Here is a 15,408-nt window from a genome sequence, read left to right as displayed (position 1 = left end):
TTGTCAGCTAAGTGTTACTATATTATATGGTCATAACTGAGACCTGAAATGGTGAATGTCTGACTGAGGGTCACAGTTCCCAAGCCCCCAAGTTGCGATCTGAACTAATGCATCCTCATTGTTTAGTCCCAAGTGGTTTTGCACCATCACATGCCAGCTAATTAAAGTGAAGAAGCTCTGAATGTGGTTTAAGAGTTGGAACTCTAGTTCTTAGTGTCAAGTCTCCATTCTCTGAGACACCAAGGACATCATGTTAGAGGGCATTCCCAGATATAGTATTCTTTAGTAACAAAGACAGTCTCTGTAGGAAATAGTTAGGCTTACTGCTTGTACCAGAGAAAACACTCTTGTTCACCGCATGTGCAATAGACACAATTTCTTCCAGGTTTAAATATCTGAAGTTGTAAGACAGGGTATCTCAATTAGAATGTTGCTAGGGTTCCTTGTTTAGGAGAAATGTTGGGACCATTCATAAACCGACTGGGGTATGGCAGGACTTCATAGAGTGAGATACTGGGCTTCCTGCATGATGTGCTCCCAAGACATGCTGCGGAGCTGCGTCAGGCTTTGCTGCAGAAGCTTCATTTCCTTATACTTGTCTCATACCCTTAGACTGATTTCTTTCTTACCTAAAAATGCGTATGCAACTTCATACATAAGTGTGTCAGAGTATGCCACTTTTCCTGTTTGATTAATTTGAGAGACAGATACATGAGAGTGAGCCCCGGTGTGCTCGCCCACACCCTAAGTGCTCACAGTAGCCAAGGCTAAGTGAAGAGTCACAGCTGGGCTATTTGTTGCTTCGGGGACCTGATCGGGTGGCCCCTCACTTTTTGCCTCTGCAGGTCTTCCTCAGCAGTGAGCTGGAAGCCGGGCAGAGCGTCAGCTCACACTGCTACTTGAATGGGATGCAGCTGCTCCAAGTGGCGTCTTAACCACTAGGTCCGGTGCTTGGCTCAGTGTTTATTACTATAATGATAGTAGATTTTCATTGAGATTGTGATTCATCTTGGTGATGTATCCTACATTCATTAATGATTGGCTTATAAAAATAAGAAACTTTGCTGCCAGTGCCATGGCGTAGCAGGCTAAGCTTTCCTTTGCCGCTAGCATCCTATGTGGGCTCTGGTTCAGGTCCTGTTAGCTCCACTTCCATGAAAGTTTCCTCCCAACGTGCCTGGGAAAGCAACAGAAGGTAGCTCAAGTGCCTGGGACCCTGCATTCATGTCGGACACTCACATGAAGCTCCTGGCTCCTGGCTTCAGAGTGACCTAGCAGCAGCCATGGGACTCTTTGGCGAGTGCACCAGCAGATAAACCATCTCCCTCTCACTCTGTCTCCTTCTGTCTTTATGTAACTCAATAATCTTTCAAATAAAAATAATCTTTAAAACCTGGTATATGAAAATGTATAATATGTAAGAATAACTTGTTTAATATTTTTACAGTAGAAAAAAGGTGGAGTTTGTACATAACACAGTTAAATCAGATTATGTTCTGGCATTTTTTGTTAAAAGGTACTTTTGTGTGAAAAGGAGAGAGATCACTCCAGCTCACTTGCTCCTGCTCAAGGAGCACAGTGCCTGGGGGCCCAAAGCAGAAGGCGGTAATGCAGGCCAGGTTTTCCATGTTGGTGGGAGTGCTGTAGCTTCTGCAGCAATCACCCTCTGCATCCCACGGTGTGCAGCAACCAGGAAACTGGGGTCAAGGGTAAGGCCAGTACTGGAATACAAGCAGTCAGCTATGCAGTGTGAGTGCACAAGGGTATGTCTGAATGCTAGGCTAAAATCTACTTTAGAAAATGCTTTTACTGGGTGATTTGGATAGTTTCCAGTAATTTATATAAGAATATTGTTTTCACCACCAAGTCATTTTAATTAAATGTGAATGAATTCACAGAGCATGGCCAGCTAGTGGGGTGCAGACAGTGAGCATATAGTCCTATAGGTGCTGTGGTTCCGACCCAGGAGTTCTTTAACACCCAGGGTGGCTCTGTTCCCATTACCCTGCTCTTTTAAGTGCAGCTTCTATCACAGGCCCCTTGTTTGCCCAGCACCCTGGCTTCCCCCAGCATAAACAAGTGCTTTTGGGGGGGCCGACTGGCCTTGGAGGGCATCCCTGATGGCAGAATACGGCAGAACCACTACTACCTGTTCTGCGGTCCAGCTAACTCCTTATGCTTCTAGTCTCTGAGCAAGTAGACATTATGTGGCCTTTAGAATGTTAGCAAGGGGATTCTTAGCTCTAAAACTTGCGTGAACTCAGCTTGAAATCTATAGTCACAGGCATGTTCTGACAGCATTTCTGCTGTGAGATAAGGTAGAATGATAAGATCAGGCCTGGCATGTGGGCTGATTGCCTCCGTGTCTTGCATGCATGTGGGTGCCATGTGACCACTAGTTCATGTTCCGACTGTCCCATTTTGCTTTTCAGCTCTCTGCTTGTGGCCTGGTGAAGCAGTACAGGACAGACCAAAGGCTGGGATGCTGTGCCCATGTTGGAGACCCAAAAGAAGCTCCTGGCACCCCAGTTGGATTGTCTCAGCTCTGGCTACTGAAGCAACTTTGGGAGTGAACCAGCATGTGGAAGATATTTCTCTCTGTGTCTCCTTCTCTCCACATATTGGCCTTTCCAATAAAAATAAATACATCATAAAAAAGGAAAAGACATGATGATGTATGAATTGATCTGTCTTTCGGTTTGTTTTGAATGGGCTGGAAGAGTTGCCTGTTTACTGTCTGTATGGCAAAGTGAGTGCAGCTGTGAAAATAATGTGCGCTCTCCTTTTGGCTTTGCTTTTGTGGGCTGTATGTGACTGACTGTTTGGTCTTTTCTGTGTGGCCTGCCATTACCCCTGGTAAAAGGTCTGCAGGTCCAACTGTACATCCTTGGAGTCCTTCACAATGGAATCAGCTTCCATCTTAGAGCGAAGCAGGAGAAATGAGGGAACAAACCAGAACCCCAAGATGCTTACGGTCAGGACTCTGATACCAAATGAAAGCGTAGAAATCAAGAGTACATATCAATTAACAACTCGGGAAAATGTTGATCATAAGGTCCAATTGCTTCTGTAACTTACTTACTTACTCATTTATTTATATTTATTGCCATTTTCTGGTACAGTTCCATACGCCCTATGATTTACCTAACACCTACCCCTAGTCCCCATCCCACCACTGAGTTTCCCCATGTTATTGCTATAGTCCAGTTTTTCATAAATAGTCATATGTCCGTCATGGCGGGCATGGACAATTGCAGACAGTCCAGCATCCTGTTGTCAAGGTATAGTTACTTTCATTGGTAGTCCAGCTTTGAGCTGGATGTAGAAATTGCACTGCATTGTATCCTCAAAACTGGACAAGATAGCCTCTATTAGACAGCTACTATACATCTCTTTAAAGGAAAAAGCACAATACCAAATCAAAAGCAGGAAGGAATCAAAATAGAAATTCACAACACCATGAAACTAATGATTACGCTACCGAACCACTAATATCGCACTGAAGAAAATGATGCTACACTATGACTCTTTTGTTAGTTAAGAATTTGATAAAGGAAAAACAGTGTTTTGAAGAGACATAACTTTAAAAAGAGATCAAAACCCTTGAGCTGTAGTTTTATCTTTCTTGATGAGTTATGTCTCCTCAAAGTAACAATTAGGTGGGTTTTGTTGTTATAATGCAGTGTACTTATCTATAATGTTTGTTTGATGATTTTAGGCCATTTAGCTTCAAGGTTTATATGAGCAGATGGTAATTTGCCCAGTGCCCTGGCTTCCCCCATCATAAACAGGAGCTCCATGGGGGCAGACTGGCCTTGGCCTTGCCATCCCTGAAGTCAGTTTGCAGCGGAGCATGCTAAAATACAGGTAAATAACCCTGTCGTTTTAGCAATGGGTTATTCATTGATTTTTTCTTCCATTATTTTGCTGGCATGCACATTTGCCTTTTGTTAGGTGGTATTCCTGTTCACTGTCAAGAGAACATCTTTAAGTATCCTTTGTAGGGCAGGTTTGGAAGAGTAACATTCCTTTTCTTTTTAATTGATTACATTGCAGTATGTGACACAGTTTTATAGGCAGTGTGATGTAACTTTTCCTTACTGTGGAATAAGTTTATTTCATTTTCAAGCAGAGTTAAAGTTAGCTTGGTAGATTATCCTGGACTGACAATTTTTTTCTTTTAGAATCTGGAATAAGTCACTCCATTCTCTTCTTGCATGTAGAGTTTACTGTAAGAGGTCTGCTGTGGATGTAACCATACATCCCCAAACTGCCTTCCCTGAGCAATTCACAGCCTCTTGCCTGTGATTACACAGGTCCGTGAGCCCTGTCTTCAGTGATGGTTTTTTTTCTGTGTGTGTGTGTGTGTTTTATCAAATTTATTTGGTAGTACTTTATTTTTTTATTAAATTTATTCATTAATTACATTGTGTTGTAACTACATAGACCCTGGGATTCTTCCCCCCCTCCCTTCAGTGATGTGTTGTGCTGCCCCGGGACCCTGCGCACCTTCTCACCCATACACATTTCGCACGTGGCTTGCCAGCCTGCATCTGCCAGTCAGTGTAAAGCAACAGCTGATGTCTGTCCCCAGTTACCATATGTATGGATACGTGTATACACTTGCCTGGATAAAAGACAGCCTGGGCATTTGTGCACAGTGCCGATGGATTAGACTTCTGGAGAACGGGTTTCAAACAGCTCTGCTGCTGCCATTGAGGCCATTTAGGGCGTGAACCAATGGCTGGATGTGATACCTGAGTGAGTCAAAGGTTTGACTCAGGTGTTAGAAGTGGGGAATGTTATGGGGAGGAGCCAATGATAGACAGCACCCGTTGACAGTGGGCCAATGAAATGTGGCTGTGTCCCCTGCCCTCTGAACTGAAGGCGGGGCCTAACACCAATGGAATGTTAATTTCATCCTCATCCACTCCCCTGCACCGCCTATGTATTTGCTTCTGCCTGTGCCTCACCTATCAACTGAGAGGGGAGGGTATTGCATTGTTTTGTAACCACTCCCCTCCCAAGCCCTTTAAACTACCTGTGAGGCAGAGCTTGCGCTTTCTGCTCAGGTCCTGCAGTTACTCTGCTACCTTGACTCTTGGCTGACCCAGCACAGGTAATCCCCTGCACATGGTCCCTGAGTGCTGTTTAAATGAGACTAAGGGTATAGTAATGCTGTTTGTGGTTTGTGTACTATCAGAAGTTCCAGCAGAGGTGAGGCCTATCGGTTATGGAATGTGGGCAGAGAAGCCAGGGAAAGGTGAATCTTCGCAGCCTTGTAAGTGTGCACAGGTTATTTGTTGCATGTCTGTTCGGATAGCCTATATTGTTGGGGAAGCTGTGACATAGGTCTGAAGCTTATTGGATGGACTAAAGGGTAATGAACATTTGTTGCTTTGGAGATTATGTTTGCTTGAATTACGATTGACTGCATTGTCACATGGAATTCTGATTTGCTTTTTAAGAAGTGCCCTATTATCACCAAGCTCGGACTCCTTAATGAACTCTAAACATGTCTGGTGTGATCGCGCTCGCCCAGATTATCAGCCAGAAGACATGACCTCATTGCCCATTCTCAGAGGCCTAATTTCTCAGGCCTGAGCGTCCCTGGGGTTTCAGCTTAGCTTGCTGTCATCATGGTAGGTAGGCAAGGCCTAATTCACATTGAAATGCTAGCACGTTGACTCTGTGTGGGAAAAGTAGAGAAGATCAATCAGCTTCCTGCACTTCTCACTGCTCTGCTTGCCCTTTGTTCTCACAAATATTAAAAGAAGCAAGAGAGCAGAATTTGCATCCGCAACGATGTCTTCAACCTTGGCCTCCTAATTAGTGCCAGCTCCTGTGTGTTACCTGTTAACTCAGGGACCATGCTGCACTGCTCTGCTCTGGCCAGCGTCTGACACTAGGAGGAGCACTGCCATACATGTAAGGGCTTTATGGGGAGGTTAATCCTCCTGCACTCTGCGCTGGCCTCTCAAGTGAAAATTTTATTTAGAAATGGATTCTCATCAGCTAAACTGTAATTAATTCAAGTCATGAAACATCAGCCCATGTATGGACCTTACAGTTTGGCTCCAGGGAGGGCTCAGGCGGAATGTCTCAACAACGCTGTGCTAGTCACTGCTGGCCCTTACATCAGGTTCCCAGGGAGTGGCTGGAAAAAGGAGTGAGGGTGTGGCTGTATGCCATTAATCACAAGCAATAATGGCTTCAAGATGGCGCCCGCGTCTGAACAAGTCTCGCGTCTCGCGAGGCCTCGGGGTGGTGGTCGGCGTGGAGTTTGGGGGGGTCGAGGAAGGAGGAGGGAGGGAGGGAGGGAGGGAGAGAGTCGGTCTGGCGCAGGCGCAGTAAGCACAGTCGGGCTTCTGGCTTGCTGGCTGAGCAGTGGCGGCGGTGCCGGCGGTGGGGGGAGGGGGGGAGGGGGGAGGGGGGGAGGGGGGGAGGGGGGAGGGGGCCGCGGCGGCAGAAACCGTCCTTCCGCCGGGCCGGGACTGCACTGTGCGCGCCTCTCTAGGTGCTCCTGCCACGTCCAGGCGGGGGGATCTGTTACCTTCCCAGGGATGTTGCCTTAGTTCTTTCTTCTTGGATCTCTCCATTCCTTTTAGGCTCTGTTTCTCTCTCTCTCTCTCTCTTTCTCTGTTTTGCTCGCCGATTCCCGCTTTCCTCTCTTTCTTTCTTTCGCTTTCTCCTTTTCACTGTCTCCTCTCCTTCTCCCACTCCCCTACATCTCCTAGAATTTCACTTGTGACTCCCACCTTTATTTGACAGTCCTTCATCCTTACATTCTCTGCCTTCCCCTAGGTTGTTCTTGAGTTGTTTTTTCTCGTTCAATCTTTATAGGCCTTTCTCTCGCGTCCTCATTCTGGATTTATTTTCTTCCCTCATCGGTGTGTGTCTGGCCGTTGTACCCTGCGTGTGTGTGTGTGTGTGTGTGTGTGTGTGTGTGTGTGTGTGTTCTCCCCTAATGTTTCCATTGCTTCCCTTTATGTTGTCTTTCTCTTTTCTTAGTTTTTGTCTTTCTTCTTCTTCTTCTTTTTTTTTTTTTTTTGGGAGGGGTGTTGCTGAGAGAGAGAAGGGTTTTTTTTGTGCTGCTTGCGCTTACCTGCAGGGACTGTGTCCTGCCAGAGGAGTTGCCCAGGCTCCTCCATCAGAAACTCTCCCAGTGCCAGGCTTCACGCATACCAGTCATGAGCCAGCCCTGTTCAGTCCACCTCCTGTCCTAGCAGGAACAGTGGTGTTTCCTGACTGTTCTTCAACCCAATCTGGTTCTTATTGTTGGACGGTGAAGGATCCTGAGGTGGAGCCGGCAGCCACACGCCAGTCAGGAGGACCCTGTGCGCGCGTGCGCGTGTCTGTGTGTGTGAGTGTGTGTGTGTGTGTGTGGTTGGGAGGGGTGTGTGTGTGTGTGTGTGTGTGTGTGTGTGTGTGTGTGTGGTTGGGAGGGGTGTTGCTGAGAGAAGGAGAGACAGAAAGAAATATCTCCTGCCCGCTGGCTGGTTCCCTCCCCAAGTGGTCGGGGCTGAGCAGAACCAAAACCAGGAGCCGGGAGCTTCTTCCCGGTCGGTCTCCGCCACACAGGCGGCTGCCGATACCGAAGGCTTTGTGCCATCCTCGACCGCTTTTCCAGGCCACAGGCAGGGAGCTGGACGGAAGTGGGGCAGCTGGGACTCGAACCGGCACCCGTATGGGATCTCGGCACGTACAGGCCGAGAAATGGAGCCACTAGGCAACCGCACACGCCTGGCCCAAGCAACAACTCTTGCCTTCCCCTCGTCTTCTTGTCTGGTCCGGGGAGATGCACGCTGTCGACATCTCTGGCCCAGGCCTTGTATGTTTGGCACATACGGCCTGATGATCTATGGGTAGCTTGCTGTTTTAGTTCAGGCAGGCCTTAACGTGCTCTCCGACGGGAGCTACGGCCTAGCTGACAGGAGGAGTGCCTGCCTGCCTGCCTGCCTGCCTGCCTGCCTGCCTGGCGTTCCCCTAGCAGGCTGGCGGGCTCCCAGCCCCAGATCTTGGGACCGTCTGGGGGCTAATGCGGTCCGGCCGGCCTGCCTGATGTAATTTTTTCACCCAGGCAGTCCCGGCGCTTTGCTGACAGCTGGGTGTTGTGGCCTAATCCGGCTGGCCCGCCCGCCCGCCCGCCCGCCCGCAACGCACCCACCCACCCGCCCAGCCATTTTGGCTCTCTTTTTGCCTGACTGGGTGCAGCGCCCTAACTTGATTCCGGTTCTCACGCTCCCTCTCCACCACCCCCACCGCACCACCCCCGGTTCTTGCGTGCGCCAGTGGGTGCTGTGGCACAATCTGAGATGGCCCACCACCAGTCCCAGCTATCGCCATTGGGCTGGGGTACGGCAACCTAGCCTGGCCTGGTCCATCCCCAGCCCTCCTGCGAACTGTGGGGTGCTAGCCAGTTCACAGTTCAATCCAGCCTGGCTTGCGCCCCAACCCGGCCTGGCTAATTATATGTGTGTTTTGGAAGGCAGCTCTTCTCTGCGTTCACATCTATCTTTCTTTTCTTTAGGATTTAGTCACTAGGCTAACATGCCGGCCGGACCCAACCAACCAACTAACCAACCAACCAACCCCTTGTCTTTGATGGACCGTGGGTGGGTGGGTGGGTGGGGTGTGGAGGCGGAAGAGTTGGAGGGTCAGCTCACCATCTCTTATTCTGCGGAACTGAAGGGAAAGGGTGCTCTGAGGGAGAGACTGGGGCACCTGTGCCTGAGTTGTGGGTGTTGTGTGCGGTCGGCTCTGCGGACAAGTCAAGGGGACTTGAGGACGGCAGAGCAGGAGGACATATGGGCTGGCCTGTGCCCTTCCTGCCCGAGGATTTCTCTGGTGGATTGGGAATGAAAGGCCACTATGCCGACGTGAAGGCCTCACAGGTGGCCTTACCTGACACCTACTTCTCCCTCCATGTTCTGGATCCTGGCCAGGAACCACTCAGCGTGCAACCACTTCTGCTCACAAATTGGAAAGAGAAAGCTGTGTGATGCCCCCTCCTGGGATAGAGAGAGAGAGAGAGAGAGAGAGAGAGAGAGAGAGAGAGAGAGAGAGAGAGAGGTGAAGAGGCCCAATCCCAGCCTGGCTGCTCCCTTTCTCCTTTTCCTCATCTGGACCTTACCTGCAAATGGGGAACAGAGAAGACTGAATTGTTGTCACATTCTCACTAACTCAATTTCAATCTCTCTCTCTCTCTCTCTCTCTCTCTCTCTCTCTCTCTTTCTCTCTCTCTCTCTCTCTCCCCCTCTTTTCCTCTCTCTCCTTTCACATCCCTAACCTGTTTCCATGGCACATCCTTTCTGTCCCTGAGGAACTTCTTGGGTCTTGCAAGAGCTCACAGGAAGGACAGGCAGACGCAAGGGCGCTGCAGAATAGCTTCACTGGCTTTTCCTCCACTTTCATGTCCCTGTGGCTCCACTTCTGATCTAGCTCCCTGTTTGTGCCCTGGGAAAACAGCGGAGGGTGGTCCAAGTGTACGGGACCCTGCACCTGTGTGGGAGGCCTGGAAGAAACTCCCAGCGCCTGGATTCGGATCGGATCCAGTCAGCTCCGGCCGTGGTTGTGGCCATTTGGGGAGTGCACCGGCGGATGGAAATCTTTCTGTCCGTCTGTCTCTCCTTCTCTCTGCAAATCTGCCTTCCCAATGAAAATAAGTCAACCTCAAGGCCAAATAAATAAATAAAAATAAAACTAGAGAACAGAAAGTGAAAGCAAGACAGTGGGGGATACTGGCATTGTGGCACCGCACACACGCTCAACAGCCTGTCAGCAGACACACTGGCCTTGCCGTATGGGAACACCGATTTCATCTTGTTCCTGGCTCCTGGCTTCGGCCTAGCTTGGCCTCAGCTGCTGTGACACAGGAGGGAGAGAGCCCTTCCACACTTTGTGACAATACCGCCTAGGGAGGGACATCCAGGAGAGACAAGGGTGGAGGAAAGGTCTCTTGGCACATATTGTGGGAACGGACTTGGGGTGAGGCGCTGACTGGGTTGTAGCTGTGTGTGTATAGGGAAATCTTTGCTGTACCAATGTGGTTGGGGACATTGAGATGGACTGAACCGGGTTTCTGATTTTTGTGAGACAGTCTTTCTCTCTCTCTCTCTCTCTCTCTCTCTCTCTCTCTCTCTCTCTCTCTCTCTCTCTCTTCTCTCTCATTACTGGATGAGGTTCCCCGGGAGAGCTGGGCTTGGAAAAACGTGGCCCAAGGGATGAATCTGGAACTGACCCCTGGGCTCGAGACTCAGTGTTGTCGTTGTGATCTCTTGTCTTTGCTCTTCCTGCTCCCCCATCCTTCATCTTCCCCGTCCCATCGCAACCCCAACTGACTCCAAACCAGAAACCCCAGCGTGTTTCAAGAATCCACTCGTGCTGTCTGCGCGCCATCTAGTGGCCACAGTATCGGATCGGACAAGAGGCGAAAGCCAAGATGGCGCTGACGGCAGAAGCCAAGATGGCGCCCGCGTCTGAACAAGTCTCGCGAGGCCTCGGGGTGGTGGTCGGCGTGGAGTTTGGGGGGGTCGAGGAAGGAGGAGGGAGGGAGGGAGGGAGGGAGGGAGGGAGAGAGTCGGTCTGGCGCAGGCGCAGTAAGCACAGTCGGGCTTCTGGCTTGCTGGCTGAGCAGTGGCGGCGGTGCCGGCGGTGGGGGGAGGGGGGAGGGGGGGAGGGGGGAGGGGGCCGCGGCGGCAGAAACCGTCCTTCCGCCGGGCCGGGACTGCACTGTGCGCGCCTCTCTAGGTGCTCCTGCCACGTCCAGGCGGGGGGATCTGTTACCTTCCCAGGGATGTTGCCTTAGTTCTTTCTTCTTGGATCTCTCCATTCCTTTTAGGCTCTGTTTCTCTCTCTCTCTCTCTCTTTCTCTGTTTTGCTCGCCGATTCCCGCTTTCCTCTCTTTCTTTCTTTCGCTTTCTCCTTTTCACTGTCTCCTCTCCTTCTACCACTCCCCTACATCTCCTAGAATTTCACTTGTGACTCCCACCTTTACTTGACAGTCTTCATCCTTACATTCTCTGCCTTCCCCTAGGTTGTTCTTGAGTTGTTTTTTCTCGTTCAATCTTTATAGGCCTTTCTCTCGCGTCCTCATTCTGGATTTATTTTCTTCCCTCATCGGTGTGTGTCTGGCCGTTGTACCTGCGTGTGTGTGTGTGTGTGTGTGTGTGTGTGTGTGTGTTCTCCCCTAATGTTTCCATTGCTTCCCTTTATGTTGTCTTTCTCTTTTCTTAGTTTTTGTCTTTCTTCTTCTTCTTCTTTTTTTTTTTTTTGTATTCTTACCTTTGCCTTCCTTTCAGTTCTCATTCTCTCCTCCCCCCAGCCCCCCCCCCCCCCCCGTTTCTCTCTCCCTTTTCTCTCTCTCTCAATGTCGGTGTTTTCATTTTATTTTCTGTCTGCCTTCTTCCTTTACCTTTGGCTTCCTTGGTCCTTCTTAACTTGTTTCTCTCTTCTCTTTCAATCTATATATGTTTTTCTCTCGCGTCCTCATGCTGGATTTATTATCTTGCCTCATCTGTTTTACTCGTGTGTGTCTGTTTTTTTTTTTTTTTCCCCCAAAAAATTTTGTTCTACTGTGTTGTTGTCTTTCTCTTTTCTTAGTTTTTGTCTTTCTTCTTCTTCTTCTTTTTTTTTTTTTTGTATTCTTACCTTTGCCTTCCTTTCAGTTCTCATTCTCTCCTCCCCCCAGCCCCCCCCCCCCCCGTTTCTCTCTCCCTTTTCTCTCTCTCTCAATGTCGGTGTTTTCATTTTATTTTCTGTCTGCCGTTTTCCTTTACCTGTGTGTGACCAAGTCTATCCACCCTTCCCCCAAGACTGTACTGATAGGTCAGATGTATCCTGTCACAGTAGATGCGTGGTCACTCACTACTACAACTCGATTCTCCCCAAGCCACGCGACCTGGTGTTCCATGCATCAACACCGAATGTTAACATTTCACCAGTGACGGTCACGACACAGTTTGGTTCTAAATGAGAGGCAAGGCAAAGCAACCGACCTGGCGGCCGGGACCAGCCAGCACCCCCTGCGAGGGGAGGGAGGGAGGGAGGCAGTGACACACATTTCCCTGCCTATCTCGGCTTCATTGCCTGGCTGCGTGCATCCAGCGTGCTGTCCCTTTGTCCCTTGGTGCTGGCTGTCTGACTCCACCTGGTGGCAGCCGTGCTGTAGCTGTAGAGCATTCTGGAGCCGGCAAGGGCGAGCAAGTGGGTGGAGAGCCCGGGACAGGATGTGACAAAGTCCCCAAGCTGCAGGCGGGAGAGTCCCAGCCCTGCTGGGACCTTGGTGGCTCGTGTGCTGTTCGGAGATTGAGCCTGGAGGCTTGCAAGTGAGCAGGCAGGCAGCTGCGGGGGTGGGTAGGTGTCTGCTCGCTCCCGATTGTAACCGGGCTGGAGTACCGCTAGAGTGCATGGGGTCGACCAGCACACCCTTTTATCACTGCCACCGTGCACTAGGGGACTCGATCGGGGCCGTCGGCGGGGCTGCGAGGCCACGGCCACCGGCCCGACACTTGTCGCCTGCACTAGGGGACCCGGCCGGGACCGTTGGCGGGGCTGAGGCCCTGGGCCGCCGGCCCAGACGCTTGTCGCCTGCACAAGGGGACCCGGTCGGGGCCGTCGGCGGGGCTGCGAGGCCACGGCCACCGGCCCGACACTTGTCACCCGCACCCTAGGGGACCTGGTCGGGGCCGTTGGCGGGGCTGCGAGGCCACGGCCACCGGCCCGACACTTGTCGCCTGCACTAGGGGACCCGGCCGGGGCCGTTGGCGGGGCTGAGGCCCTGGGCCGCCGGCCCGACACTTGTCACCCGCACCCTAGGGGGACCTGGTCGGGGCCGTTGGTGGGGCTGTAGAGTTGTTTGCTTTTCTCTAACTCCTGGGGTCGACCAGGTGGCCACAGGAGCATGCCCTGTGGGCGATGGCTGTGTTTTTGGGGACTTGTGACCCGGGCCCCCATCTGAGGGGCGGCTGTGTCCCATAGGTTGTCCCTGTTGTCCCCTGGAAGGGCATTTCTACACCTGCAGTTGTCATTTTGGATCTGCAGGTAGGTGCTGACACGCTGTCTCCTGGTGACTGTCACCGGAAGAGCTGGGCCCCTGGGTTCGCGTCTGGGGCGGTAGGGGGGGGAGCGCGATGGGCTGCCGGCGGCCTGGCGCTGGACTGCGTTCCCCCTGCCCATCCGGTGCCGAGCTCCCTGCCTGGGTTCGTGCGGGAGCTTGGTGTGCGATCCTGGCTTAGCCCTGCGACGGTGCCACCATCTCCGGCTTAGAATTTGCCCCGAGAGCGGCAGAGGTGAGGCTGGGCGCTGGGTCCTATACCCGTGTCCGTCTTCTGCCGCAGGTGGCCCGCTGCGTAGTGGTGGCTGACAGAACCCCCTCAGAACTGAGTCTCAGTGGTCGTCGGCCTTATGCCGCGTGTGCGTGTCAGGCGTTCCTCCGCTGGGGTTGGCCACCGCTGCTGAAGAGGCAAGGGGCTGGCGAGGCTGCCGACGGACCCCCCCTGGCAGCTGTCCTCGCTGGGCGTGACCCCCTGTGCCTCGCGTGATGTCATAATCCTAGACCGAGACTTGACCGATGTGGTGATGTGGCGCTCTCCTGGGCCGGGCCTAAGCCGCTTACAGACGAGGGACGGCCATTCATGGCGAATGCTGCCGAGCTGCTCGTTCTGTCTTGCGGGCTCCTGGTTCCTCTTTCCCCTGCCTCGGCGTGGTGGGAGAGGCCAGGGGTGCGGAATCCGGCTCGATCTCCGCTCCCTCTGCCTTGTGCCGCCTGAAGGTGCTGGCGTTGGGGGTCCAGGCGGGGGTCCTCGGACGTGGCGGACACCCTTCGCCCTCTGCCGTGTCGGTGTGTCATGGTGTGTGGGCGGGCCCCGTCCCGCGGTGGTGGTGCGGGGCTTGTCTGGCAGAGTCTGACCCTGCTCAGCTCTCTGCGGTGCTCCTGGAGCGGTCCAGGTCGTTTGCCTCTCAGGCGCCTGGAACCGAGTGGTGCCGTCGCTCCTTCACTGCCCCGGTGTGCTCTCTCCCGGGTGTGCCGTCGCAGCCTCGCTGGTGTGTGCTGCTTGGTGCGTGGGAGTCCCTGGGGGGTCGAGGCGGTAAGGAAGAGGTAGCGTGGGTGCAGCGCAGGCCCGTCGCCGCCGCCGCTGCTGCTGCCGCCTGTGGCCTTGCTTGGCCGCTGGTGTCCCCTGCGCGTCTGTGGGGGCAGGTGGCTTCCTTTCCTCTACCGCAGACCCCTCCGCCCGGCTTCGGGCTCGCCCCGCGGGTTGGGTGTTGCTCCCTCGAAGGGCCCTCTCGGCCTGGTGAGAGGTGCGCTCGGGGTTGGTGGGGTGCGGCCCACCTTCGGTGAGAAAAGCCTTCTCTAGCGATCCGACAGGGACGTGCCTTACGTGATGGGGTGCCGTATCCCCCGCTTGTCGCCGCCGTTCCTTCCCTCCTGGTGTGTGTCGGTAGCCACGCTGCTGACGACGCGGATGGCTCGGGTTCGTTGTGCGTTAGGTGGCGATGGTCGCTCGTTCCCTCCGCCCTCCCCTCGGGGAGTGTGTGGGGGTTACGCGTGGGCTCTTCCGGCCCCCTTCCGCTGGGGGCCGGACGCTGCCTCTCGCACCTCTACCTCGCCGTGGCCCGTGCCTCCCCCCTCTGGGTCGGGGGAGGGTCCCGCTGGGCCGGGCCGGGTGTGTCCCGGTGCCTACTGTGGGCCTGACGGAGGGGCTCCTGTGGTCGCTCGCACGCACGCGGTGCGCGTGTGTCGCCTCCGGTGTGTGGCCTTCCGCTTGCCACCTGGGGCCCTGGGGTTGTGTGTGGCTTTGTCCCGTGCTCCCCCTGTGGCCCTGGTGGTGGGGTGGCTCTGCTCGCTTCCCGCCCTGGGCTTGCCGTTGGCCCGCTGGCCGGTCACCGCCGGCGAGGGTGGTGCGGTGGGGCCACGGGTTTGGGCCTGTTGGGTCTCCCCTCGGCCGCGTCGGCCTTGGGAGCGTTCCTGCGGGGTTACGGCCCTCGGGACCGGGGCCCGGATGTTGGCGGATGGAGGCCGGGATCCGGCAGCAGGTAGGCGCCCGGCGTGTGGGCGTTGGCGGCGTCGCGTTGGGGGCCCCGGTGGGGGGGCCTCAGGCGCGCGTCGGGGAACGCGTGGGGGTCGCTGGAGGCGGGCTCCGGTGTCCCAGGCGTGTCACGGGACCGCCCGGGTGTGGGCGGTGGCATCCCGTGTCTGTTTTCCGGGAGGGACCCGGCTTTCGTTGGCCCGAGGTGTTCCCTCGTGGCTCCCCGTCGCGCTTCTGGTGCCTCTCCCCCGTGGTCTGATGCCACCCCCCCCATATAGGTACCCCCCTCGCCGCCCGCTGCGGCCTCGTGTCGCTGGCGTGTGGCGTTGAGCGCTCTTTGGGGTCGGGGGTCGGTTGGCTGCGACGTGTGTGGCCTGCGGTG

Source organism: Ochotona princeps, unplaced genomic scaffold (assembly GCF_030435755.1).
Source record: "Ochotona princeps isolate mOchPri1 unplaced genomic scaffold, mOchPri1.hap1 HAP1_SCAFFOLD_258, whole genome shotgun sequence".
Classification (NCBI taxonomy): Eukaryota; Metazoa; Chordata; class Mammalia; order Lagomorpha; family Ochotonidae; genus Ochotona; species Ochotona princeps.
Note: the sequence above shows the minus strand (reverse complement) of the source record.